Raw genomic sequence first — 26091 nt, 5'->3', positions numbered from 1 at the left:
ACACCCCTTGAGTGAGAACTGGCATGTGATGCCTGCCATAATAAAGAGTACCACCAGCCAAGTTACAATAGCACCAGTCTCAGAAGTCTCTATCTTTTCTTTCAATTCTTCTTTCTCTAAGGCTGGAAGAACAATAGGAGGAGAAGTGAAAAACTGACCATGCCCCCACTCTTCACTATGTGTCCCCCAGCTGAAAGTCAGGCCTAAGCCAGGGGAGGGAAACAGCTTTGAATTGGATGAAAGTTTGAAAGTTTAATTTAGTTTAGGCTAGAATTTTTGTTACCTGAATTTGAGGCGATACCTATAGCTGGGAATGAATGCCAAGCTACAGGATCTGCCTGAGAAATAGCCAAGGGACAGTTGAGATCTAGCAGAGAGGACCCCTGCAAGCAGTAAATAGGTAGAAATAAAGCTGTTTTATAGTTGTACTTTAACAAGTTTGCTCTGTGCAATGAACTGGCTAAATAGGCACTTACAATAAGATCAACAACTCCTACTGAAGTAAGGTCAGCTATGTCAGCTATACAAGAAGGGTACTAACCTAGATTTCAAAGCCTATGAAGGCTTCCTGTGAAATGTAATTTTGCAACTTAATTGAAAGTTGAAAATGCAATTGAAGGAATTCTGACTGTAGGAATTGGCCACTTATATCATAGGCAGTGAGCAACCAGCATTTCAGGGGTAAGAAATGTATCCCTTCAATGCATTATTTCACGTCCAAGAATTTCCAGATGTATAACAACTCTGAAAAGTGGCCCAGGTGAAAAAATGGTCAAAACTTTTTGACTGTGGCATACTCAGCAAGAAGTATAGGAACATAAGAGGCCCATGTCACACTGCTTCTCAATACCCAAAGGTCCAGTTAACAAGAATAGATTAGGTCATCCACCTTCTTTGTCACCCCGACAGTGGTCCTACAGTAAAAAAGAGTAAATGCATCATAGGCCACCTGCTTCTTCAACTCCTTCCTCCTAGTGTGGGAAATAGAATATGAGCAAGGAGTTACCACCCCCCTCCAAAAAAAAGAGAAGGCTGTAGAAGTGAACAGTAACCCACACTTCCCAAAAAAAACGGCTGTAGAAGTGAACAGCGACTGGATGTTGAAGGGCATTATAGCCCATATTTAAAGAATACAGACTATCTTCAGGGCAACAGGAGCTACTAAAAGATTTTAAGCATGAGGGCTGCTCTGGCTGCAATGAGAAAATTGAATTGGAGGTAATATCAGAGGCAGAATGACCACGTAGGAGGTTGTAGCAGTAATTTAGCTGAGAAATTAGGAGAACCTGATCTAAGGTACTAGGAGTTAGGGACATAAGTAACTGGACATGTAACTGGAAGTAGACTAGCCAGGACGTAAATGGCAAGCTGGATAGAGAGAAAGTAAGAGAATGCTTGGTGGCAAGTCGCCAAGGGGGCCCTGCTACACCTTACTAAGCCTGTGGCACGTAGTCAACAGAAATCATAAGGAGGAGGGCATACATAAATTTTAAAAATAGTAATTTCTTCCACATGTAAACACAGCCATATGGTGCCTTGGAATCTGACACAACAGAATACTACCACCCTTCTTCTGTTGAGAGGGTTAAGAAGAGAAAAAAGGGAAGATCTCTGAAAGATAGAGAGAGGGGATTTCGATGGGAGTATAGTTTAGAGAGAGGGGTTGTTTGGGATTATTATTTTCTCTGTAATTCTTTGTTAGTCCTTTAGATTACCTGCTAAAAGGTATATTAAGCTGAAACCAGTGGCTTGTTCCAGGAATCATGTCATGGCTAATTTTGCATTAAATTCTTTACTAGAATTTCTTGAACGCCATAAAATAGCTCTGGGAAAGGGAGCGGGCAGGGCTCCACACACTGTAGGTGTGGTATGGTTATGCTGCAAGAAGAGACCTCAGAGTAGAGGTCACAGTAGTCCATGGTGTTGATATCTGTCAGCAGCGACCTGTGATGCTCTGAAAGTATGTGATATGGGAGGAAAGAAGATGGTGAAAGGTATTGATAAAGGAAGTTTGTACTCTGATGCAAACACTAGCATCAGGATAAGTGCTATATAAGTTTTGACTCTAATACCAATAGCCACTTTATGATTATCTCTTTAGAGACTGCATGAATTAAGCAAAGATGGAGGGGGAGGCAGGGGGGGCTAGTTCAGCTGAGTGCTCTCACTGATGAAAAGCAGGCTCTGGTCCTGTCACCTCAGCTTCAAATGCTTCAGCTCATCTTAGGTTGAAGGGCCAAGGTTAGGCTGGAGATATTTAGGTTATTTCCTTAGTTTGTGGTGAGACTATAAAGAACATCTAAAGAGATGATTGCATATGTCAGTTGCTCAAGATGCCTGAGAGTACTAACAGGAGATTAATGTTGGTCCTGGGATATGGAAATGCTCTTTTACTTTTTAATCAAATAGTTGATTGGGTTTGATTTGTTCTTTTGATTTTCAGGGGTGAAAAAAAAAGAAAGTCAAAACATGTTTATGGCTCATTTTCAATGAATGGGAACAATGAACTTAAATATTTTTCTCCCTGCTTTTAAATTAAATTTTAAAATTATAAATTTACACAAACATGGACAAGCTTTTTTTTTACTGTGCATTTTAAATTAGATAAAAGAGGGAATCAAAATCTTTTTATTCTGCAAAGGTGATTATAGGAGCTTAAATTTAAAATTTTATTATTTGTGAAGAAGCAGTTCACCCTGAGGCTCCTATCTTCTTATGTCTTTGCCTAAAAGTGAACAAGCTCTGAAATTATTTTTAGGTACAATCTGCAAATCCTGATAAACACAATGACTAAGCAAAAACATGCATGAACAAGCAAATAACAACAACAAACGCACATGAAATAAGATTTCAATACTCCAGAAGTAAATTATCTTACATGTCTTGGTCTATGACTTTTCTAATCATCACTTCTGTTAATAAAATATTTTACCATATAGTTACATTACAGCTATATTTCTTTGAATATGAATAGTTTTAAAGTCTCTGAACTCTGTCCTTCACACCATACATATTATTTTCTTTGGGACATCACATTATTTACTTCAAGAAAGAGTCATTTAAATTTTTTTTATGAGATACACTGAAATGATCTGTGATTCATGACTCATGATTCAAAATTCTAACATCCTCTGACTACATTGTGTAAAATCTTAAATCACCCAAATATAACATCATACGTTGCCAGTTGGTTGTGGATTGATATTTTCATTCCACCTCTCCAGTCTCTATCCACTGCCCTTTGCAATGCTTAAATTTGTTGTTGAAATTGTTTGTAGACACCAATGATAAAAAAATATATAGAATTTGGAAGAGATAGTGATCTAACTGCTAGGCATCTTTTATGATTGATCACATATTCCTATCTGTTTATAAACATTACTGTAGGCTTATTATATTCTCAATTGTTCACCAGGTAATATGTATGTGCATAAGAAATTAAAGGCATGACATTGATCCTTCAGTTGTTTAACATTTTATTTGTAAAACAGACTAATACACAAAGACAATCGTGTACAGTGCCAGATATTATACCCATATATCAATATCTAGGTTGAAAATTGTGCACTACAAGTGTAGGCACTGAAAAGAGAGAATGATCAATGAGGGCAAGGGAAATGAAAGGTGGCTCCATTGAGAAAGTGAGGCTTAAAATTGACTTTGAGGAATGAATAGAATTTACACAGGGAGAGTGACAATGGTTTTTAAAGCAAGGAACCAAAGAAGTGCAAGCCATGCTTGTAGACAGGTGAAGAAACATGTCTAACTGAATTTCAGGGAAACCAGTTGTAGGGACAGTAGGAAATAAGATGAGGTAAAATGAGGCCATATGGTCACATTGTTGCTGACTCTGAAAAACAGAACTCTATTATTTCTATCATTCAACTCAGTAGACATTATGTACGTATGTGGCAGGCAAAGGGAATATTTGAGAGGCAGTGTGGGATAAACAAATAGTTTGAAAGAATCAAAATGGTATATAGAACAGTTATTCTAGCATTACTCTGCAGAAAATAGGTGTTTATAAAGAAATAGTCATGTAGAGCAAGTTTTTAGAAGGAACAGAAACATTTTAGGGTCCCAAATAATGCACTGTACTAATCAGGATGATTTGTCATTTTTAGACCATTTGCAGGGTCTCTAACAATTTATTCTCAGTTCTGAATCATCAATGTTGCTCTCAGACTGCTCTCAGTTGCTAATTTGTATGGTGAGTTATGCTTAGAAATATATGCTAGTTTTCTTCTAGGGAAGGCACCCTGGCCAACTATTTCTTTATCTGCGATTGTTCAGCTGCCATATCCTCTCATTCTCTAATTTATTTTCTCAAAAAAAAAAAATAGAGGAGCATTCTCTTTCTATCACTGAGCTAACTTCAAGTTTCACTTATGTTCAGGAATATTTCTTTTATAATAGTACAAAGCTTCTCAAAAGAAAATATAATGTAAAGAAATATATTTCCACAGTTGGTGAGTGTCAGGATGAGGGGAGAGTGGAAGGCGTTAGGGAATATCTTTATGCTGCTAAAGCAGAAGTGTTTGAGATGCTCAAAAGATGAAGTGACAATTCAATCCTTCTTCAATTATTCTATTGCTTTTCCTATAAATAAAACTAGGAATGCAATCAAAAATTATAAACGTAATATAGCTACACAATTGCCCATTTTTTAGATGAAAGCAGTTTAAAGTATCATGTCTGAAGAAATTTGCTGTGGCATTCTTCAACAGTGCAAATATATTCTGTATTAGTGATCAATATTTCTTGATATTATAGTGACCAACTGGGCATCTGTGGGTTAATAATAAGAAAATAATTTTTAAATGACAGTATAACATCTCCTGAGATACAGCCTTAGAGGTTAGCAGGTGATGAGTTAATTTGTTACAGGAAAGAATTGCTTTCCATTTTCACTCACCTGGGAAGATGGGTCAGAGTAATTGGACAAGTCTGAAGTCCCTGGGCTTTGCAAGGGGCATAGGTGAAGATATAACTTGTGAAAATTGGAGGCTAATTATCTTTCAGCTATGAAATAGTGACAAGATGTTTTCTTCTGCATCAAGCCAGATTTTGGGGACAGCTTAATGGAGTTGATAGTAAATAACACATTTTTAAGAGTTTACAAAATCCCCAGATTATTCTAATTTGAGTTATAATCTCTGATTTGATTGGGAGATGTTCTTGTAAAGTACAAAACTGGTAAATTGAAATGTCTGAAAACAATGCACTTGCTTTAAAAAGACTCTCCAGCTTTTAGTAATTTAGTAACCTCTGCATGAATAAACTACGTAAATTGGTGCCATTTTCATAGGCTAAGTCATAGATTACTCACTACATTGGATACTGCAAAAAGGAAATAATTTTTGCTACCATTCTTCAGGATAGTCTATAGGCAAGAAGCAAAAGATGAAGCATCATTTTCATTTAATGTCTGGCCAAAGGACCACCAAATGAGGCATTATTATAGATTTTTACGAAGCTGAGTAAGTGAACTTCATAGCATAGTATAATGTATAATGAGGAACCATAAAGTAGATTGGAAATTCTGTTTCAAATCATGTTGGTCATCTTAAATGTTCAGAGAACTAATGAAGCCTTTTAAGGATGAGAGTTCCATTTAGGATGACAGAAAGGGTAGAAAAAGTTTACATAAAAAATAATCCTAAAACTAATCTAAGTTTTACAATTACATTTCTTTTATAATGAGACAAATAGCTAAATTTACTTTGACATAATTTGGCTTGGAAGTGACCAATTTGGGTGTAGTTATTATCTTTGTCCTATACCTGTCAAAGCAGTGACATATCATTTAAAAAAGCATAATCTGCTCTTGGAACCGTAAATGTCACCATGTCTGTTATTGACTGCTTCTCAAGTTGAAATTACCTTTTCTGCTAACTTCTCTGTGGTATTCGTTGAATTTTTCTGACATTCACATAATTCAAATATTATGCATAGAGGTAAATATTTTTAAAAATCATGTTCTTATTAGTATGAAACAAAATTTGAGATCTGAAATGATTAATTAGCCAGAGGGTCAGCAACTGAAAAAGTGGAAGCAGTGTTAGGTTTATTCTACCACATTTACATAATCAGATAGCAAGTATTAATAATGTTATTAAGGTCAGTCATATAAGTGAGACTCTACCATGAAGGTAAATGTAAGAATAATGAACTCAAAGATTCTCAGTCTTAAAGACTTAATTTGCATTACGTAAACAAGTCACATGGTTGTGCCACTTCATTTGGTTTTCTAAAGTGTAAAATCTATATAAATGCTATTATCACTATTCTTCACCTATCTGATTGGATGTGATGTGATTAATTTAGGAAGAATTCAGCTTAATCATCAGTTCCCTGGACCCTGTGGGCTCCCAGTCCAAATCTGCCTCAGTCTCTTAACCCTAAGTAGGGGAAATCTAAAGATCTCTGGTTTTATAACTCAGCATTAAATCACAAATCTGCTGCAGGTTTTGTTCTTTCTTCTTTAGTTATAATAATAGATTCTCTATTTTATTCCTTGTAGGTCTGCTCAAAACTCTGGATTCTTGGACTTCTCTGGTGGCACAGTGGTTAAGAATCTGCCTGCCAATGCAGGGGACACGGGTTTGAGCCCTGCTCCAGGAAGATCCCACATGCCACAGAGCAACTAAGCCCGTGCGCCACAACTACTGAGCCTGTGCTCTAGAGCCCACGAGCCACAACTACTGAGCCCATGAGCCACAACTACTGAAGCCTATGCATCTAGAGCCTGTGCTCTGCAACAAGAGAAGCCGCCGCAATGAGAAACCTGCACACCACAACAAAGAGTAGCCCCCGCTCACCGCAACTTTAGAAAGCCAGCGCCCAGCAACAGACACAATGAAAACAAACCAAAAAAAACCCAAAAACCCCTCTAGATTCTTAAACTACTCTGCATAATTCTAATTTTACACTATATATCCAATCACTTCATACAATACTGTCATAAATTATAATCGTATTACCATAGCTATCCTTTTATACTGACTGCTATTGTATGACATTTTCACAACATCTTTGTCTCATTCAGTAAAGAGAACATAAAGTAAATATGCAAAATCCACAACTTGCCTGTAAGCAACACAATAGCTAGTTAAAATACTGATGAAAAAGGTTAAAATATATTCATCCTATTAAATAATAGCTTACTATCATGAGTATAAAAAAAGACACTAATAATTTGAAAAAAGCCCGATTAAAAATAGACAAAGAATAATAAAAGTAATTGATAATAGAAAACTAAAAAACCACTGAAGATATATTCAACTGTGAATGCTTAGTTGGTGAGGGTTTTTTTCTTTTTTCTTTTTTTTTGCCTTGTTTTTTTTAAACATCTTTATTGGAGTATAATTGCTTTACAATGGTGTGTTAGTTTCTGCTTTATAACAAAGTGAAGCAGTTATACATATACATATGTCCCCATATCTCTTCCTTCTTGCGTCTCCCTCCCTTCCACCCTCCCTATCCCACCCCTCTAGGTGGACACACAGCACCAAACTGATCTCCCTGTGCTATGAGGCTGCTTCCCACTAGCTATCTATTTTACGTTTGGTAGTGTATACATGTCCATGCCACTCTCTCACTTTGTCCCAGCTTACCCTTCCCCCTCCCCGTATCCTCAAGTCCATTCTCTAGTAGGACTGTGTCTTTATTCCCGTCTTGCCCTAGGTTCTTCATGACCATTTTTTTTTTTAAGATTCCATATATATATGCGAGCATATGGTATTTGTTTTTCTCTTTATGACTTACTTCACTCTGTATGACAGACTCTAGGTCCATCCACCTCACTACAAATAACTCAATTTCGTTTCTGTTGACTACTTTAAAAACTACCTAACTGGCTCTCATTTCCCCTTCCAAGCTCTGCACAGAAACTACAGCTATATTTAAATATGTAAATTGGATTGAGACTGTACTCTACTTAGAGATCACTCAGTGACTTCCTATTGTGCTTAGAATACATTCTAACACATTACTGTGACTAGAGTTAAGGTTGTAAAAAATTAATAAACAGAAACCGCAATTAAATAGAGTCAGGAAACCAGAAGGGGGAGCTCTTAGGCCCTGCAATGATAGCAGATCCAACAGGAAGAAGAAAGATTCCTCTTCTTTCCTGGAAAGGACTCAGCCAATGAAAAGCCATGGGCTCTATGCTTACTAGAGACCTCTCAACTTTCTTTACTTCTCTATAAAAGTGTTCTCCTTCCCTTGCCATGTGGGAGACTTGCACGTGACTCGCCATGGTTGGAGAACCTGAATTGCAAGTCTCTGCTGATCCCAAATAAACCCTTTTTTGCTAGAGAAATATCTGGCAGTCTATCTGTTTCAGCTCAACATTTTGGTGACTCACATGGGGACCAGAGAAGACCCCCAAAGGCTCTGGGTCTGGTGAGCAAACAAGTGCAGGACGCACAATTGAGTCCATTACTGCTCCCTGCTTTTCTCACTGACCCTGGAGTTTGAAGGTACATATTTCTTCTGGATCTGAGCTCACACCCTCTTTGCATTTGAAGCTCTCCAGACTTTATTTGGAATCTACTTTAAGGTTTTGTCTTTCCAGTTAAGGCCTTGTTCTGTATGTGAGTACTCATTTGGCACTTCAATCTGATTTTGAGTTGAGACTGTTTCAACTGGAGCTAGCTGAGGAGCTGTTGGCCCATTCCGTCAGGAACAGGGCTGCTTCACTGAAACCGTGCTGGTTCAACTGTCAGCCCATTCCTTTGGAACAGGAGCTGTTCTCTGGAAACTGGCTGGAAAAGCCTTTGGCCTGGTGCCTCTAGGACCAAGCTGTTTTTCTTAGACTTGGTTAGGATTAGCTTGCAAGCTGTTTGGATTGAGCTGTTTGAGCTGTAAGCTGTTTGAGCTGTTTGAAAATTATTCTTTTACTCTAGAGGAAAAACTGAGAAATGGGATCTAAGTTATCTAAATATTTTGAGGACAACACCCCTACAGGGACTTCGAGCAATTTTAATGTTTGAAAACCATGGTCCTTCTGCATGTGCATTCCTAACTAATGGATGACCTGACTAAAGGCAATTTAGACTATCAATGGACATTATGGGGAACTTTTGAAATCCCCAAAGTTAATTTTCTTAAAACTGAATTGGAATACAATAGCTCAGAGATTTCCATAATTGAATGGTATCCCTATTTCAATGGGTATTTTGAGGCTTCCAAGTGTTGTCAGGAGCCTGTAATCGCCTCTCTGCAAAATAAGATTAGCAAAAGCAGGACAGATCAAGATGGCAGAGTAAGAAAACATGGAGCTCACCTCCCTCCATGAACACATCAAAAATACATCTACGTGTGAAACAATTATCACTGAAAACTGGCAGAAGGACTCCCATACAACCAAGGCTGTAAGAAAGATACACACGTAATCAGGTAAGAAGGAGAATAAAGCTATCAAATCAAGGCATATGCCCAAGAGAGGACTCAGAGGAAAAAGGGAGAATACACATGTGGACACCTGCCCTGGAGAGTGAGTGGTAAGAGCCACAGACTGGGCACCCCAGTCCTGGGGTCCTATATGGGGGAGACGAGACCCCTTGATTGGTTGGAGGACCACTGGGACTAACAAGAGGGCAGTGAGATGCCTGGACTCCATTTGCGAAGAATGTGCACAAGCTGGCTACCCCCAAGGCCGGACGGAGAGGGGTCTACTCTAGCAGCTGTCAGTTTCCCACTATCACCTTGGCACGTGTCCCAGCCCAAACAGAGCAAAAGCTCTGGCCTCGCTCACTCCATGTCACAGCATGTCACTGGATCTGCGGTGGCCTCAACCTGGTCTAAGACTAGACCATGGAACACAGAAGAGACCCAGTCCCTGAGTGGAACCTGGCTGGGGAAGCGACAGCCATTGAACTTCCGTGCTTGAACTTGTCAGAACCTGCCCTGTTAAAATTAAGCCTTCTGAGGATCCAGAGGCTAAACCCTTAATTGTTTTATATTCCCTAGACTAAAGCTGAACTGCAAGCATAGTCAAAGATTTTCCCAAAATAACCAAAAACTCCTCACAGATTTGCTGACGAATTTAATATAATCATTCAAACTTATCAACCTGGATTCTCTAACTTATATCAGCTAGTTCATATGTTTTTCATGAAGGCCAGGCCCAGCATTGGATGAAAACCACTAATTGGGAAAATCTGAAAGGTCTCTAGAATTACAACAGGAGACCAGCTTGCTAACTTATTTGATCAGGCTCGAGCAATCCCTAGGTGACTTCATCAAACAATTCCTAGGGCTTTTCCAAAGACTGTTAATTAGAACAAATTTCAGGCTTGTATAAAAATCTAATGAAACTGTTCATGACTATTACAATCAACTTTAGATTGTATTTTTAAAGAATATTCTGGTCTTCTTTCAGATTTTAATTCCACCTGGGTAATTTTAACTCTATGCTTATTAATGGACTGAAAATGAGACCTTTCCCTTCTAGTAAAAAGGACCAGGATATAATATAAAACTATGTCCACTCCATATTTAGTTTATCTGGCAAACCAGCTCTCTCACACTGTAGATAAATCAGCCAAATATTACTGACAAAATTCTTAATCTTCAACTCCAGCAAATGAAGGTTCCTAAACGAAACCAAAACTCTCCTAGTTTCTGCTATTATTGCAAAGAGCCAGAACAATGCAAAACAGATTGTTGCAAATTTAAGTACTTAAGGTGGCTTCAGCCCTCTAACCAGCCTTTCCTCCCAATTTTCAATGATGAGGCTCTGAGGGACTACAGGGTCTCTTCTCAATCCTTCCTCTTAATTGGCTTGGAGAAACAGTTCTCCAGATTGGGGATGAATCTCTTCTAGTCCTAATTGACACTGAAGCCACATTGCTGGTACTTAACCCCACTCATATAAAAAAGCCCCTGCCTTAGAGTCCTAAAACAGTTTACCTAGCGGGGATCTCTAACGAACCACAAGAGTACCCTATCTCTGAACCTATTCCATTTTGTTTAGGCTCTTTGAAAGATACATACACTTTTCTCCTTAGTTCCTCTGCCCCTATCCATTTATTAGGCCAAGGCTTCTTAGAGAAGTATGATGCTGGAATTTCTTTCTCCCATAAGGGGGAAATAATTCTCGAATTTGACAGTAGTCATCAAAGTACAGGTATACTTTGGAGATATGGTGGGTTCAGTTCCAGACCACTGCGATGAAGCAAGTATAACCATAACGTGAGTCACATATTTTTTTGGTTTCCCAGTGCATATAAAAGCTGTATTTACACTATACTATAGTCTATTATTGCATTATATCTTAGAAAAACAATGTACATACCTTAATTAAAAAATACTTTATTGCTAAAAAATGCTAACCGTCATCTGACAATGCAGAGTTGCCACAAATTTTCAACTTGTAGAAAAACAGTTTCAGGCCAAAGCCACCTAAAGCACTTAAATTTGCAACAATCTCTTTTGCATTGTTGAAGCACAATAAAGCAAAGTGCAACAAAATGAGGTATGCCTGCAACCAACCAGGTGAATTAAAAGACCCTTTGATGTCTTTTATTTGTTCCATCTCTGACAGTATTAAAGCAGATTCTGGAAATACTGATCATTTGTCCCTATTAAATCAGCTACCACTTTCCTTATGGGCAAAATCTCCAACTGATGTTAACCACATCACAATTCACAGGGTACCTCCCATCAAAATTCAAAAAGACTCCCCACAAAACTTCTTCCCAGAATTAATCAATACTCTATAAGAAGCTCCTCAAGGCATAAAGCCCATAATAGAATAAGACTCAAGGCCTCATTACCCCTTGTACTGGCCTTGTAACACCCCCATTTTACTGGTGAGAAAACCGAAGGGCCAAGGATGGAGGTTTGTCCAGGCTCTCTGAGCAATAAACAACATTGTCGGGCTTCCCTGGTGGCGCAGTGGTTGAGAGTCCGCCTGCCGATGCAGGCGACACGGGTTCGTGCCCTCGTCCGGGAAGATCCCACATGCCGCGGAGCGGCTGGGCCCATGAGCCATTGCCACTGAGCCTGCGCGTCCAGAGCCTGTGCTCCGCAACAGATGCCACAACAGTGAGAGGCCCGCGTACCGCAAAAATAAAAAAAATAAACAACATTGTTATCCCTGGACACCCTGTTATTTCTAATCCTCGTGTATTACTAACATCCATTGCCACCAGATGTAAATTCTTTACTGTAATTATTTATGCAATGCATTCTTTAGTATTCCAGTTGATGAAGCTAACGGATACCTTTTTGCCTTCACTTGAGAAGAAAAATAATTCACCTGGACAGTATAGCCTCAGGGGTATACTGAAAGTCTTTCTTATTTCTCATAAACCCTGAAGGCTGATCAGGATGATATAAAGTTTCCTAGACGTTCTACTTTGTTGCATATATGTGGATGATTTGCTTCTTTGCTCTCCTCCAGCATCCTGACAAGAAGAGAGCATCCACTTGCTAAAGCTTTTACTCTTAAAAGGGCATAAGGTCATCAGAGAAAAACTGCAATCTCCCCATTATTTAGGGCATCTAATATCAGAACAAGGGCTACACCTAGATCCAGATAGACATCGTGGTGTCCTAACTTTCTCCAAACCCCAAACTAAGCACCAATTGTGAGGTTTTCTCAGGCTCGTTGATTATTGCTGAAATTGGATTCCAAATTTATCTCTTACAGCCAAAGCTCTGTATGTTTTATTCAAGAATAATAACCCCAACCCAACTTTACGGGAAGAACCAGACGACAGCCTTTGAGACCTTAAAGGAGAGTTCGATGAACCCACCTGCCCTTGGGCATCCCAATTATCAGATTCCTTTTTTTCCTTTTTTGTATATGAAAAGGAAGAGAATGCCCCTGGGGTTGTCACCCCAATATATGGGGACTATCACTGAGTATTATAGCCAGCAACTGGACCCTGAGGCGTGGGGATACCGCTGTAGCTTTAGACCCATTATGGCCACTGCCCTTTTGGTTAAGACCACTGAGAAAATCATTGTGGGATCCCCCTTGAACCATTTTTGTACCTCATGCAGTAAAAGCTCTCCTAAATTCTCATCATGCTCAACATTTTTCAGTTGCCTCACCTCCTAATGAAGTCCTTTTGTTAACTGCTCTTCACATAACTCTCTTACATAATAACCTTAACCCTGCTATTCTTCTCCCCTCCATCTTTAATGCTGACAGACAACCTCCTGACTGCTCATGATGATTTGCAGGAAATTCCTTTTGGCAACGCTGACTTCCCACGGTTCACAGACAGTTCTTATTTAAAAGGTGACAATGGCAAATATTGTGCTAGGTATGCTTTTGCAAGCTCTTTTGATGTTGTTGAGGCAGCATCTTTACTTACGGGTAAAGGCTTGAATTATACACTATTACACAGACTTGTACTTTAGCCAAGGACACAACTGCCTATATTTATACTGATAGTAGATATGCTTTCAGAGTAGCTCATGATTTTGGAATGTTGTAGAAGCAACGTGGTTTCCTTACTTCCATCAGAAATAAAATTTTAAATGGCCCCTATATTCAGGAATTATTGGATGCAATATTTTTACCTGCCTCTCTAGCTATTATTAAGATTCTGGGGCATTCTAAACTTGATTCTATGGAAGTTATGAAAAATCATCTTGCTGATATTTCTGCAAGGAATGCTGCCCTTAAAGGGACCAAGAGCAGCCAAACCTCTGTCATGGTTCAAAGGGTATTTCTGCAAATGATAATTTAGAAACACTAACTAGAGACACCCAACAATTGGCCTCAGAAAAGAGAAAACAGGACTAGAAGTTCAACAATTCTTGGTTTGATAAAAAGATATGGCTTAGGTTTGGACCAAATAACAGCCAAGTCCCACCGAAGACTAAAATTCTCACTCCTCACCACTGTACATGCGTTAAACCACTGATCTACTGACAAAATGATAGTCTTCATGAATCAATATTTGGCAGGGGAACATTAATAAGACTACAAAAAATGCCTAGCTCATTTGTCTGATGTGTCTGAAGTACAACCTAGGGAAACCTGTTCACACTACTCTCAGACTTTTTAAACTGCCTAATGGACAATTTGACATCTGGCAAATGGATTCAATATAATTTCCTCTGTCTCATGGATATCAATATGTTTTAGTTATGGTCTGCATGTTTTCTCACTGGACTGAAGCTTTCCCTTCAGGTTACTGACTCTTCTGTGGCTAATGTCCTTTTGGAAAAAATGATTCCTTCCTAGGGAACTCCTCTCAAACTTCATAGAGATCAAGGAACCCACTTTACTGGCTAGATACTTCAACAAGTCTACACTGTTTGGCTGGTTTTACAACACTTTTACTGTGCTTACCACCCTCAATCCTCTGGTTTAGTCAAACACACTAACAACATTATTAAGACTCAGTTGGAAAAATCTGTAGAGGCCCTCCAAATACACTGGCCAAAAGCATTGCTGTTGGTCCTTCTAAATCTCAGATCCGCCCTTTTGGAACCCATGAATTCTCACCTTTCGAGATAGTCACAGGATGCCCAATGCACTTGGATTCTACTTCTTTTGACCCACAACTGATGGATAAAAGGAGAGATACTACAATATTGCAAAGGCCTTATGCTTCTATTAAAAGTAACCATGCTTTTGTAAAGCAATCTTTTCATAGTGCGCTCTCTGGAGACAAAGACCTTAAGCATCACACCTTGCAACCTAGAAATTTCATCTCTCAGAAAAGACCCTCCAGAGGAACTTTCTTCAACCTCCCTGGAGAGGCCCCTATCAGGTACTGCTAACCAACCCTAGTGCCACCAAACTCCAAAAAATAGACTTTTGGATTCATGCGACATACCTAAACAAAGCACGGAACTCTGACCAGATCTGCACATCATTTGGTGACCTGAAAGTAAAGACTTCCCAGAATTGAACTGATGACATCTGATAAGACAGCTTTCCCAAGATATCTGGACCAGGTCTGCTGGAAGTTTGTCACCAAATCTTTGATGAAGACAACACTTCAGATGATCTCCAGTGTCTATGATCTTGATAACATATGGACTTTAGAAAAAAAGTGCCTGAGAGTTATCCCTCGTACTCCTCTTTGTTACTCAAATGTGACCTCAGTAGGTTTCCAATCTGTGTACTCTCTTTCTGATGTGAGATGCTACACCAAGGAAAGGTCCTTCCTGGCATTAAGGGACAAAAAGCCACTGAAACTAGAAAACCTCACTCTTGATCGGCTATGCTTTCAGAGAAAGATCTTGGTCAAAAGGGGAAAATGTAAGAAATTAATAAACAGAAACTTCAATTAAATAAAGTCAGGAGACAAGAAAGGGGAGATCTCATGCTCTGTGATTATAGCACAGCCCAACAGAAAAAAGAAAAACTCCTCTTCTTTCCAAGCAAGGACTCAGCCAATGAAAAACCATGAACTCTTTGTTTACTGTATCCCTCCAACTTCCTTTTGCTCTCTATTCGTAGGGCCTGGAATGGCAATGAAAAGTGAATTAAGTTGGATTGTAAGGAAAAATATGGGATAGTGAGGACTGGAAAGTTGGGAGATATATGCAGAATCAAAAGAGGGCTGCTGCTATTTAATTCCAACTGAGTGTTCTCATGTGGGGCTGCTGTCCTATGGTTGACAGATCTTTTGACTTTTTTCCAAGGGAAGTCAGAGATCATAATTTTATAAGAAATATCTGAATTTGTAAATATTGGCATTTGATTAAACTGTTTAAAAAGCTGTAGAGGTACAAAAGAATCATCTACACCCCAGATCCAGATGTTAACTGTGGTGTGAGACTTTTAAAAATCTGGAATTGGGGGGAAAGGCTCTGATGAAATGGTACACAAGACCAATAAGTTTTGATGAGGGTACCAGAAAGAAAGAAATTTGGATTATTTAATTTTGTTCAAAGAGAGCAGATCCAAGGTCTTGAGCTTTATACCAAATGATTCTGTTTGGTTTTTCTAAAGTAATAAAAATCACACATCCTCAGTACATACATAGGCCAGACGCTGTTCTAAAAATGTTACACATATTTACTTAATATTTAAAACTGCCTCAAGAAATGGATACAATTTTTGTCTCTTTTTATTGATGAAGGAACTGAAAACCAGATAAGCTATGGATGTGCCCAAGATCCCACTTCTAGAAAGGGATGGAAATGGACTGCAGGCGAGTGTGCTATGAGGCAAAAGAGCACTACAGGAAAGAGGGTATGAGACTGATTAGGCACCGTGTAGTTTTGCCTAGGATCTGACTCACACAGCATTCACTGATGATTACCAGTCCCAGTAGCCCATTTCTCGGAATTTCAAAGCATCACATAATGGGCCTGTCCTAGCTTTAATAGTAAATAGGCCAGCTTGTATGCTGTCTAGTTCTGCAAATGCTTATATATATTGTCATCTTTCTTCCTTCATCTTCAGGCTGTCCACACCAGCCCAACTGTTCCATCACCCGCCCCCACTTCTGTCTGAGGGTGTTACTCCATCCTCAAGGAGTGTGGCAACCAACACTGAAGCAGAAGAATGCGATGACATAATGGTGATTGTTTTTTCTTAAATCAAATTTACACAGAAAATGCAATGCCAGCAAGTACTCTTTCAGGTCACAGCTGTTTCATAGTGAGTCATCCATCACTCTGAGGACTATCCCACATGGACCAAAGTAATGAAATCCCACGCACCAAGGGATAAATAAAGTTACACTAACTCAGGAATGCCTCCCATCAAATATTCACATGAAACTTTTACACAGGTTAGGTGAAGAGTATGCAGCATTGCTGCATCAAAGACTATGAGTTTTTTTTTAAGGAACTCTGAGAATATGAGAATTTTGAAAATGAATGATTTACCTCTGCATAGAGAGTACTGCATTCTACAAGAGCTTTGGAAAATTATATACTTTCCTTTGCCAGAAAGATAAAAGATTCAATAAATTAAATTGCTTTTAATAGGACCCAGCAACACACCCTTAACAGGCCCAGTAGGAGAAATAGATAGCTGTCAAATAGTAAAATTCAAATTTGGTCCAAAACTTCCGACCTTCCTGGAATGTATCAACAAATTACCTGTCATGGAGCCTGAAATATCTATTCTATTGGGATAAGGCATCATGCCCATGAAATAGTAATAAATGGTCATTAAATATATTAACACAGATTGACTTATTCTCTTGAAAAAAGGAAATCTTTGGCTGGGGCATCAAATGGAGATCTTGGATAGCCCTAGGCATTGGACATACTGCCAAAAGGAGAAAGGATATCACCAAGAGAAAAAGAAAATGCCAAATAAAACTTCTCCATTCTGATACATTTGCCCAGGGCTGGTCAGGCTGCCCTGCTATTTTCTTGGAAAAATAAAATAAGACAAGCAAAGAAAGAGAAAAGAAAAAGAAAAAGTAATGATCAAAAAAACAAACAAAAAACACTACCATTAACCAACCAAACAAAATAAAACAAAACTCAAAACACGAATGGCCAGTATGTATTTTAACTCTTGACCTGTAATGTACATGTTACCAATTTGTCTTGCAAGGTACCTGTGTAGATCAGTTTTGTCCCTGACTTTGAAACTAAGAAACTTACTGGAAAGCTTTCACACGACAAGCATTTATTTCTCTATCACCTCCCTGTATTTTCTCTATCAAAAAGTACTGATTCAAGCTCTTCTTAAAACCATCCCAAAAGAAAGATCCCTTATCTTCTCTGGCACCCTTACATTGTTAGATGATTATCTTAAAAAAGTAGTCCTAATCCCAAAGCTTCTCCATGTTAATTCTGAAGCCACAGAGTAAATAAATGAAGAGGGTGAACTAATACTCTTGGCCTCACTAGACGGAAAGATGCCTTACAACAGAAGCAACCTATAGACCTTCCTATTCATCTGGCATAAAGTTTATGTTTAATAACCTAGAGCAATGCTGCACAGTAGAAATATAATGTGAGCCACATCTGTAATCTAGAATTTTCTAAGGGCCACATTAAAAAAATTAAGCATATTTATTCTTAATATTTCAAATTTTATTTTACATAAAATATTTTATAACTAAAGAAAATATTTTAATTTTTATTTATTCTATCTAAATCAACTTATTATCATTTCAACAGTCAACATAAAAATTTATCAAGTTGATATTTCACCTTTTTTCATACTAAATCTTCAAATTCATTGTTTATTTTACAAAAAGCTCATCTCGACTGTACACTAAATTTTCAATGGTTCAAGTGAACTGCAGTCCTATGAAAGCAGTAAAGTTGTGTTTAATAGAAAAATATTTTTAAATAATTCATTTTTAAAATTTAATTATAATTAAATGAAATTGAAAATTCAGTTTCTTGGCTGCATGAAGCACATCACAAGTATTGAATAGCCATTTGTTGGCTACCATAATGGGTAGTATAGACTTAAAGGATTGTCATGTTGAAGTATTCACATGAGGTAAACACATTAGCACTTCCCATTAGCCTTACTAAAGAAAAACATTGAAGGAAGAACTCTAAACCAAATCCAAACCGTAACCAAAATGAAGCACTTCTGTGGGAGAAAATATCTGTCAGAACAAAGATCCTTCTGTATGACCCATCTTGCATAAAGAAATGCAAATTACACTAGCTTTTGATTTAGATAATATGTGAATGTGAGTTCCTCCACGTATGGTCTGGAGAGTCAACATCGGCAATACAAAAGATTTGCTCTTGAAAATCAGACTAGACCTTCATATTCTCTCTCTGACACTCTGGGTTTGAATCAAAGGAAATTTATCTGTAAATGATAATAAAAACATCAATATGTTTGATATTAAAATAAAGGGGTGGAAAACGTTACAGTGTCATTTATAATGCCCAAATATTTAGCTTAATCATGTAATAATTTACTTAGATTTTCAAAGACTGAAGATAGCCATGTATATATATCACTGCTTCAGTGACAATAATATTGGTTCTTTCACCACATGGAGAAATAAATATACAAACGTGTTCAGCTAATAAAGTTTCATTAGCCTATATACAATACTTTCTCCCCTCTTAAAAGAAAAGCCCTTTTTGACACAAATCCCTCTAGCTATTTCCCTATTTCACTACTTCCCTTTATTGAAAACCTCCTCAAAAAAAGTTCTGTAACACCACTTTCCACAAATCCTCTCCTTCTATTCTCTCTTACTCTCTTGAACCCACCTGAATGATTTTCACCCCTATCACTTCTCTGAAACTGGTCTTTCTTTTCAGTAACCTCCATATTGATGAATCCAATGATCAGTTCTTAGTAAGACCAGATCTTATTTAGATTATTTCTCTCTTTCCTGAAACTTTTTTTGTTTCAGAAGAAACACAATCTCCTGAGTATTCGTCTGTCTCACAAATTCCTTTACTGATTCCTCCACTTTCCCCCACACATAAACATTAGCATGCATTAGGACTGAACATAGGATTCAGTCCTTAGAACTGTTTTATATATACAGTCACTTGCAGGATGATTCCATCTAATTTCAAGACTTTGAATATTATCTCTTTGTGGGCAACGCTAGCCTTTACAGCTCCAGTCTGGAACTTTATCCTAGATCCAGGCTCATATATCCAAAGGACAGGCTGGCTTCTCATTTGGATGTCTTAAGGCAACTTTTTTTTTTTAATTTTAATAATATATTTTATTTAATATTATCAAATATTATCATTTTAACATGCAATCAGTACAAAATTTATTAACATGATGTTTTTCATTTTTTTTACATTAAGTTCAAAATCTGTTGTGTATTTCACACTTACAGCACATCTCAATTTCTGCCAACCACATTTCAAGTACTCTGTATGTAGCTGGTGGCTCTTGTATTGGACAGCACATGTTCAGAAATACTGTATGAGCAAATGCATGTGAACTTCAAAGTTTTCTGCAGAAAATGTTTCATTTGATTTTTCTTCAAGAAGTTTATGTATTTACTGATTCAGTATATGTTGTCTTTTATAGCAGATTCCACAAATGAAATGGGTGGTTGGTCTCTGTTCCAAATACCTTAAACATTACTCTTTGTTTCAAGTTTCCTCATCTATAAAATGGAGATATAATAGAAGCTATCCTACTGGGTGTCATGAAGACTGAATGTGTTAAAAAAATATGTAAAATATATATATAAATTAAAGCATTTAGAAAAGCACCTGGCATATTGTAAACATGCAATGAATATTGGTTATTATTTCCTTCTTTCCTGATTCTTTGACAGAAGTATACATAATCAGTGTCAGCAGCAGAAATGGAAGCTTGCAGGCTTTGTAATGACTAAAGTAATTAAAATGAATGTTAGGTGTAAGAATTATTTTAGGACATATTTAAATCTGTATGAACATTAATAATTTTTTAAATCACTGTTTCATTCCATAACTAAAAGTTGTTAATATAGAGTGCTTGAATTCAAACAAACCATTATTTTAATAATACTAAATAAGGTTTGTTTTAAAATTGAGTATTTATTGAATGCTTTTATTGTCTAAGGCACTGTATTGAGAGCTTTTATGTGCGGTATCTCATTCAATCTTTACCATAACCCTAGTGCAGGGCACTATTATTAAGCTCATTTTAAAGATGTGGAAACTGAAGCTCAGGAAAGCTCTGGCCAAGGTCATAGAGCCCACAAATTGCAGAGGTAAACAGACACCAACAGCATTGGTGGAGTGTTAAGGCATCCTAACTTAAAATCAGGCTTCTCATCTTCCTCCTCAAGGTATTTCCCATGTCATCAATGACCAGTCATTCTTCTAGTTGCTCAGGGCAACAACCTCAGAGTAATCCTTCACCCTTCTTACTCTCCTTCTCCACATCCAAGCTGTTGCTTTATTTTGCATTTATTTGATTATTAAAGAATTAAATGTTTCCAAATGTACGTTTACTCTTTATATTTTATCTCTTAAATAATTGTTCACATCTTTGTGCCAAATGTATAAAATAAGGTATATTCAGAGAAGTTCTCTGTCTCCTCCTCCCCCCTTCCCTCCACTCCACTGTAGGCAACCATTTTTCTTCCACTTTTTGGCTTCTCCCCCTCCTGTTTTTAACTATAAACAAATATGTTAATATACTGCTATTTCTTTCCCTCTTTTCTTAGATGAATGGCAGTTTATTATACACACTTTTCTCCAACTTGCATTTTCTTCACCTAAAAAGCTGTCCTGGGTACCACTATGTACTGTGTAGAGATCTATCTCCTTTTTTTAAAGGAGCATAATACTACATTGAGTGTATTTAATGTAGTGTATTTAGTGTATTTAATTAAACTACATTTAAATGTATTCTCATTTAAATTCAGCCATTTCTTTGTTTATGGGCATTTGGCACTTATTGGCCTTGTTCATACGTCTTTTAATATTTTTATAGTGTATCATCTGGATAGATCTGTAGAAATGGGATTGGTAGGTAATTAGGTAAACTCAGGTACAATTTTGCTAGACATTGCATATCACTTTTCTATCAAAAACATATAAGAATACCTATTTTCCCAGAACCTTGGCAAGTATTTTGTTTAAACATACCAAATTTCTCAATGACGTTCATTTTCTCATCAGTGAAACTGAACACATTTTAATATGTTCAAGGGCCATTTGTATTTTTTCCCTATGAACTATCTGTTGCCTATTCTTCTATCAGGATGTTGTCTTTATTTTCTTGTCCTCTGCTTCCTCTTACATAGTTATAAATATCACTGGCTTCTTTCTACTCTCAGTGGTTGGACTCCATCCACATATACTTTATAGTTTTGAGGATTTCTTGTCATCTAGTTTGTTTGCTTGTAAACTTTTAATTTGATATAATTTCAGATTTATAAAAAAAGTTGCTAAAATAGCACAAGGAATTCCCATTTGCCCTTTACCTAGATCATCAGTTGGTATATTTGGTCCCACTTATTTTCTCTCTCTCTCTCTCTCTCTCCACATATATATATATATTTACTTACAAACACACATACATACAACTTCAATATATATTTCCTAAGAACAAAGACATTCTTTTGTATAACCACAGTAAAACTATCAAAAATCAGAAACTGTAACATAGATAAAATGCTATTATCTAATCCACAGTTCATATTCAAATTTTGTCAATTGTCCTAACATTTACTTCTTCTGCCCAATATAGAATCCCATCCAGGATCATGGATTGCCACTAGGTGTCATGTCTCTTGCCTCATTTAATCTTGCACAGCTTTTCTGTCTTTGTTTTTCTTGATCTTAACATTTTTTGAAGACTACAAACCAGTTATCTTGTAGAATGTCCCTGCATTTAATGTATCTGGCACGTTCTTGTTAGATTAAACTTACGCATTTTGGGCAAGATCACCACAGAAAATATATATACTTTTCAGTATCAGGAGAAATATGAGGTTGGTTTGTCCTATTACTGGCATTGTTACCTTATATCACTTACTTAAGGAAGTATCCACCAGGTTTTTTCACTGTGAGGTTACTTTTCCCCTGTGTAATTAATGAGTTATTTGGGGGGAAATATCTTGTATTACATAAATATCCTGTTTTTCACCAAGCTTTCACCCACTAGTTTCAGCAACCATTAATGATCTTCTAATTGTATTATTTCTTCTGTATTTGTTAGTTGCCACTCTACTCAAGGAAGAGCTTTCTTTTATCACTCCTTTATTTACTTATTTGTATTTTCTGATTTATATCAGCTTGGACAAATGGATTATTACTTCAAAATCTATTCCTATCATTATTTCAGTTTATCTCAAATTATTCCAGATTTGTCCAACGGGAGACATATAAGTTGGTTCCTTTGCCCTTTAATTATATCTCTATCATATTTTTAACACTTTATTAGTTTCTAACACAACAAGATATTCCAGATTCATTTTGTATCTTCCATGATTCAGACCTGGAATCAATTATTTCCCTCCAAAGTGCCCTTTGGTAACCAAAAAGATGTACCTACTTGGGCCAGGACTTCAGAGAAATTCCAGAGCACCTCTGCAGGAACTGTGGACGTTTCACAAAGAGGCTCTGTCTCATCTTCAGCCTTCTGAGAACTCCTATGGAAGAGCAAGGGAAAAATATGTCTTGGGAAAGAAAATGGTTTCGCTGTCAAAACTAGGAGATGGTGCTGGTTCTCTTGGCTCTTTAGAAACTTCAAAAAATCTGCTGGATTTTTATTTTATAATTCCACAATTCTTATTTTTCAAAATTATTTTTATATTTGCATTTATCATTTTATGATTTGCTTCTAGATTTTAAAAATATTCCTTTTTTCCCACTTTTTGCTCTTCAGTTGTTATTCAATTTTTTCCTTTTGATTTTGATCATTTTTTTGGACTAGATTATATTAAGCCAACCCTTCCACCAAGAATGACTGCTAAATCTGTGTAAAACATTTTTAAAAAATCTGTTTGAAGGCATTAGTTAAGAAATCAGCAAGGACCAGAGGAGTCAATGTTTCCAAAGAAGATGAACATAGATAAGTGAATCCAATATTCTACTTCTGAAGCATTTTCCAATCTATAAAACACAGCTGAGAGACTGAGAAGCTGAGCATAAAATAGTAGGTAGGAGGCTGAGAAGCTGAACAGAGCTTTCAGAGGTCATAAGAGGCTGGAGGAACAAAAATTAGAGGTTAGAAATCACAAGGAGATGGGACATTGGTTAACAGCCCAGGATTCCACTGAGACCATTGAAGATTTACATCTTGGAAGGAGTAAGGGCAAAACAGAAATGAAACCCCCTTCACAAATACTGAAATATGTCTCTGAATTAGGGCAATTGATTTGATTGATTTAAGATTATCAACTCCTTTATTAATCTTTACCAACACAAAGAAAATCCTATGTGGAGCATTATAGCATCATCAGAACCTCAAATTATATTTATAAGAATTGATAATCAGTGTTTTTCACTCCAGCAAAAAATGCTGCACTCCAGGAAACAAGACCAAATGACCAAAAGAGAAAGAAAAAAACATAATGTAGAAATAGACCATATGATCCAGGCATTGGATTTAACTAGACATCAACTCTAAAATAAATGGTATACTGAAATAACATGATAAACAAGAGAAAAAAATTAAGAATTTCAGCTGAGGACTGGAAACTCTGAAATGGAAACAAATGGAAAATTTAGAAATAAGAAAACTAAAATTAAGACTCAGTAAATGAGTTTGACAGAAGATGACCCAAAGTAAGAATTAGTGAACTGGATTAGTGATCAGAAGGGAAAAAATATTCATGCCAAATCACAGAGAGACAAAAAATTGGAACATACAGGGCTTCCCTGGTGGGGCAGTGGTTGAGAGTCCGCCTGCCGATGCAGGGGACGCGGGTCCGTGCCCCGGTCCAGGAAGATCCCACATGTCGCGGAGTGGCTGGGCCTGTGAGCCATGGCCGCTGAGCCTGCGCGTCCGGAGCCTGTGCTCCGCAACAGGAGAGGCCACAACAGTGAGAGGCCCACGTACCGCAAAAAAAAAAAAAAAAAAAAAAAATTGGAACATACAGAAAAGAGGACAAGAGAATGGGAAGAGAGAACATGTGGTGTTACCACAGCCTAGAACCCCAGGATGTCCCTTGAGAGCTAGAATCACAGCGAAGACCACCTGTTGAGAGTCAGGACATAAGTAGGGAAGTGGTATCTGAGCAGGAGCAGAAGTCATGGATGATCCCCAGAAACTACAAAGATATCATACTGAGGAGACCTGCCCTGGTTTCTGTTCATCTTCCACCCACCAATATCTCAAGTATCCAACACAGAAGCCAATGTGCAGGGAGCATGGGAAATGTAGCTCCCTATGTTACAGAGTGTGTGTATGTGAGGGTGGATGGATATGAAAGAAAATTATCAGTTAGCCTTGCACAGATGCCAACTTTTCAAGTTTCCAGGGATAAAGCTAATTTACCCTGCACCTATTTTCTTACTTACTTTTGACCACTTTAATAGGGAACTGAGAAAAATAGAGTTTGATGCCTGTGCTCAGGGTGATATTTTATCCAGATTTCCAAGATAGAGTTTATTTTGAGAAAAGCATATTGAGATTAATCCAAAAACTACCAGGGAATCAAACATTTTAACTGAGCTGATGAATTAAAATACTTTTTTGACTATTTTGGGACTAGTGAGTGAATTTTTTCATCAGCAAAAATATGTGAACTAGTTTGTGTTCCTAAATGCAACATAAGCTCAGATATACCTTTTCTCACCAAAGAAGTTACACTTATCTTTCTTCTTGGTGTTTACTTTGTGGAATAGGATGTATGTGAAAACGTAGCTTCTCATAGAAAAATGGTTCATTGTATTCTGATAAAATTGTCTTCAAATGTTTTCTTTCTTTCTTTTTTTTTTTTGGTAAATTATATACTATCCTCTGTAGTACTGAATATTGAATTTCAGGTACAAACTGAAATGTCATTCAGAAGTATTTGACTTGAAACAATTTGGAGGAAATTATTTTAAGTGAAACTGCTTTTCAGGCAATGAAAGAAATATTGGAACAACTTTGGAAATTGACTAAATATATTATTTTTTTCAAATAATGAGCTCTCTAAAATGAATTGGTAATCAAAAATTATGCTACTCTTGCTTTTTGCATAACTGGCTAGCAGGTAATGAGTGTGATAATGTCCTCTTTGAACTAGGGCCAGGACTCTAAGCTATAACATCGAGTAAAGGGTAATTATGTTCTTTAATTTTCAAACTGGTTCAGTCTCTAGCACCTACCATGTACCAGTCATGGTACTAAGACTTACAAAGATAAGACAGTATCTAGTCTTAAATTGAAAGCAATCTAGTGGAAGGGGTAAATTATTAATAGATACTAACTTATGAGGTATAATTAGTACAGTATAATGAAAGATACATAAATATGAGGTTTTTTAAAAAGCATTCATTGTATAACACTAAATAGAAAGAACAGGAATTAAAATTATGTTCATAGTGTATTTCTAATTTGTTGAGCAGATAAATAGAATTCTATAAAATCATACACTGTTCAAAGCAGTTACTCATGAATTATGTGATTAAAAGTTGTATATTCTATTAAACATTTCTATATTTTTCAAATTATTTTATTTTTTCTTTCACACTGAGTATGGATTAAACTTTAATTAGAAAAAAATAGAACCTGTTAAAAGATGAATCTATCATTCACTA

General features: G+C 37.0%; 1 long non-coding RNA gene across 1 annotated transcript in view; it reads right to left on the bottom strand.

Annotated features, from left to right (window-relative positions):
* The window catches only part of LOC114901893, a 179571-nt gene extending 156578 nt beyond the window's left edge, over positions 1–22993 (bottom strand). Inside the window, exon 1 of the long non-coding RNA XR_003795314.1 lies at positions 22895–22993. This is a non-coding gene — a long non-coding RNA (uncharacterized LOC114901893). The remainder of the gene's footprint in view (positions 1–22894) is intronic.
* Between the last annotated feature and the right edge of the window lie 3098 nt (positions 22994–26091).

This window comes from Monodon monoceros, unplaced genomic scaffold, assembly GCF_005190385.1.
Source record: "Monodon monoceros isolate NGI ecotype Baffin Bay Population unplaced genomic scaffold, NGI_Narwhal_1 Super_Scaffold_2, whole genome shotgun sequence".
Lineage (NCBI taxonomy): Eukaryota > Metazoa > Chordata > Mammalia > Artiodactyla > Monodontidae > Monodon > Monodon monoceros.
This window is presented reverse-complemented; position numbering and strand designations above follow the sequence as displayed.